Source organism: Myotis lucifugus, unplaced genomic scaffold, assembly GCF_000147115.1.
Source record: "Myotis lucifugus unplaced genomic scaffold, Myoluc2.0 scaffold_7, whole genome shotgun sequence".
Taxonomy (NCBI): Eukaryota; Metazoa; Chordata; class Mammalia; order Chiroptera; family Vespertilionidae; genus Myotis; species Myotis lucifugus.
In genome coordinates, this window is record NW_005871055.1 from 18,526,820 (window position 1) to 18,530,865 (window position 4,046).

Below are 4,046 nucleotides of genomic sequence, written 5' to 3' on the forward strand. Positions count from 1 at the left end.
TAAATTTTAAAAAATCAAAACTGTACACTTTGCAGCCATGAATTGAGTTATTTGTATAGACACTAAAACCAAAACACTATACTTGTTTTCATCACTCAGATATTTTAAAATGAGTCAAGCTTCATAAGAAGTTTCTTTCATTTATTCTTGATTCTTGAAGCTCCATCAAACTACTCTATTCTTGTTGGCTTGCTGTTGCTTCCAAATTTGTGTTGATTTGCTTTTCTTGTCTTATGGCTACACTCACTGATATCCTGTAAAACTCATACATAAAGGAAGTCTGTTGACTTCCTTGTCCTCTTTTTTTTTTTCAATGTCTCCCCATTCACAATACAGACCAGGCAAAGAGCCTGAGCTGAGGTGTATATGGGGTAAGTTTACTCTGCCTCCAATTTCTGTACAGTCAGTGTAAGAACACAGCCTGTGGTAAGCACCAGGAGGCCGACTTCCTTGTCCTCTTATAACAACTTCAAAACTGTCTGTTCTGATGATCTTATCCTCCTTCATTCCCAATGGCCTGAATCTGGTCTTCATGAAAATATGAAGAAGGCAATTTAAATGCAAACAGTTAGAAGTTATGGTTTAGATCATTACAAAAGTTAGACTAGGAATTTGACTAGATCAGAAGTGGGGAACCTTTTTTCTAGCCAAGGACCATTTGGATATTTATAACATCATTCGCAGGCCATACAAAATTATTATCAACTTAAAAATTAGCCTGCTATATTTGGTCAAACATTTAATTATCTCACCCCTAATGCCTTGGCAGGGCCAGACCAAATGATTTCATGAGCCTTATAGGGCCTGAGGGCCGGATGTTCCCCACCCCTGGACTAGATCTTAATGTTAGCTTAAATTATGTGCTTATCAGTGTACAAAAAGGAGAATCATGTTAGATTTTTAGGGAAACAATTTTTTCTGGCATTGGGTTCTGAAATTTCTTGAGTGTGACATCACATTGAAAAAAATGTCTCCAAGAGCCATATATTTTTGGGTCTATTATTCCGTCAGTACAAGCTCACATGGAACTGACAGAAAGAATTTCTGGGGAGCAAGACAAATACAAGCACATGAAATTTTCTATGATCTTAAATGACCTAATCTACAGAGAAATAGAAAGGCTATCCTTCAAGCAGTCTTCTGTATTATTTTTCTCAACTAGAGTCTTGCCATACATTGGACAGCAAACTGTTTGAGATTACTCAGGTAAATACTTGTGATTCCCAAATATTGTGAAGAGGATACAACACTTCTTTATCTTAATCTACTTTCTTTCCTACTGCAGGAGCTGCCAGCTCTATCTCAAAGTTTTTCTGAAAAACTTGTTCCCTGGCCTTAATCTATGTACCTCTTCTCTTTATATTCTTTTCTCTTTTCTGCACCATCAAATTCCAAATAATAAACCTGCCAAAGGCAGAATCTTCCTTGGAAGGTGGGGAAGGGGAGGAAGATTAAATAGAAAGACAAGATTCTCTTTAGCAAGAAGATTAGTGGCTGAGTCATCCTCTAATTTTTATTCAATCACACTGATACGTGGAATTGGGCAAGCTTGGACTCTCATTGTGAAAGTTTGAAGAATGAAAATCGTGGACTAAAAGATTTTTTAAGCAACTGTGTAGACGTTTATTGCAAGCATATACAAAGTTCCAAAGGGGACCCCTCCCAGGGGATAAACCTGCTCTATCTGGGAAAAAACTGGTCCTCTGAGTCTCTTTGTCTATGGGTTTATAAATGCTGGAAGCTCTTTGTTTGCTCATCCTGCTTTCTAATTGGACCCTTCCTTATTTTATCTCCCCCATGCTTTCCTAATTGATCACTTTCTTCCTTATTCCTGTATAGTATCAGTTTCAAAGTTTTAAAGCTTCAGAGCCCACTCAGAGCTCCCCTGTCCTCTTTTGTAAGATAAACATTCTAGTGGCTTGGAGCTCTCTCTGCCAGTTATATATACACTAGAGGCCTGGTGCACGAGATTCGTGCACTTGGGGGGGGGGGCAGTGTCCCTTAGCCAGACCTGTGCCTTCTCGCAGTCCAGGAACCCTCAGGGGATCGAAGTCTGAGACCCTCTCACTCCTTACCGCCAACCTGCAGCAGAGGTGGGAGAGGCTCATGCCACCACTGCTGCACTCGCTCACCAGCTGTGAGCCTGGCTTCTGGCTGAGCTGCACTCCCCCCCTGTGGAAGCACACTGACCACCAGGGGGCAGCTCCTGCATTGAGCATCTGCCCCCTGGTGGTCAGTGCGCATCATAGTAACCAGTTAGTTGTTCTGCTGTTCGGTCAATTTGCATATTAGGGTTTTATTATATAAGATTCCTCTCCCATGGACCCCCCTTCCCTAAAACTGCCTCTCCTATCTCTAAAAGGATTCAACACATACATTAGCTTTGTTAAACTTAGCAATAATTCTGTGTGAGAGTTACTGATTTTCTGTTTACCATCAGGAAACTAAGGTTCAGAGAGTTTATGAAATTTGCTCAAGGCCTGATAGCTAGCAAATAGTTCACCTGGAATTGTGAACCCTGGTCTTGGCAAGATACTAGATGGCAAGTTTTATGTGTGACTGGTTAAGAACAGATCCATACCCTGTAAAAATTGGATGAGACAATGGTTATTATATTTTTTTATTAAAATGGAAGGGACTGACTCAGGCTTTTACCAGTTTCAATGGCTCACCAACTCACACATTGGCTAGGGAAACTTTCACACACATAACACTCTAAATGAATGCAATGTACAACAAAGCAGAGTACAATAATTACACATGTACTCGATGGAAAAGTTATTAATCATAATCTTAAATTTTCCATTCATGTATATTTTCACAAATAGTTATGTGTTTGGGGATTCCCAAGACCACTCTCAGGTTCAGTGATTTTACTAGAAGAGCTCACAGAGCTCATAAAAACTGTTATACTCATAGTTACTGTTTCTACAACCAAAGGATACAGATTAAAAACAGCAAAGACAAAAGGCTCAGAGAGTGGAGTCCAGGAGAGACCAGGTTTAAACTTCAGTTGTCTTTTCCCAGTTGAGTCATATATGGCAGAACTTAATTAAATATCTCAGAAATTATGAATAACAACACATACAGAGTGTCAGCAACCAGGGAAGTTCACTTAAGCCCTTGTGTTCAGGGTTTTTATCAGGGGTAGGATACATAGGCATAGAGTACCCATATGACCAATTTTAGTTGCTCAAGCTTCAGTGCCTCCAAAGGTCAAACTGTATGGCTGAGCATGGCCCAAGGGCCCCCAAATAAATCACATTGTTAGCTTAAACTATCTGGAATGGCCAAAGGCCCCAAGTAGATAAAGATACTCTTATCAAGCAGGATATTTCAAAGGATGAGAGGAGATCTCCCAAGAGCTGATTCAGAGTCATTCTTTGTTTGAAAGTGCAGAGTTTGAATATTAAGCCTTTATCACACAGTTAATATTTGAGAAAACTCCATACTATTTTCCACAGTGGCTGCACAAGTCCACATTCCCACCAGCAGTGTACAAGGGTTCCATTTTCTCCACATCCTCACGAACACTTGTTTGTTGATTTGTTCATGATAGCATTCTGACATTTGTGAGGTTATACCTCATTGTTGTTTTAATTTGCATCTCTCAGATGACTAGTGACTTTGAGCATTTTCTCATATGTCTCTTGGCCTTCTGTATATCCACTTTGGAGAAGTGTCTATTTAGGTTCTTTGCCCATTTTTTAATTGGATTGTTTATCTTCCTTTTGTTAAGTTGTATGAGTTCCCTAAAAGACTCACACAAAATAAACTGAAGCGTTGGAAAAAAAATTTCCAGGCAAATGGGAATGAAAAAAAAGCTAGGGTAGCAACATTCATATCTGACAAAATAGACTTCAAAGTGAAAGCCATAACAAGAGACAATGAAGGTCACTTCATAATACTAAAGGGATCAATACAACAAGAGAATATAACTTTGGTAAATATATATACACCCAATACAGGAGCATCCAAATATAAAAACAAACTTGTAGAAGATGTTAAGGTAGATATGGACAGCAATACAATCATAGTAGGGGACT

The 4,046-nt window shown here is 39.2% G+C and overlaps 1 non-coding gene across 1 annotated transcript; it reads right to left on the reverse strand.

Annotated features, from left to right (window-relative positions):
* Positions 1–311: 311 nt before the first annotated feature.
* LOC111824699 lies at positions 312–443 on the reverse strand. Its single transcript, XR_002827786.1, has one exon. It is a non-coding gene; the product is annotated as a small nucleolar RNA SNORA51 (small nucleolar RNA).
* Between the last annotated feature and the right edge of the window lie 3,603 nt (positions 444–4,046).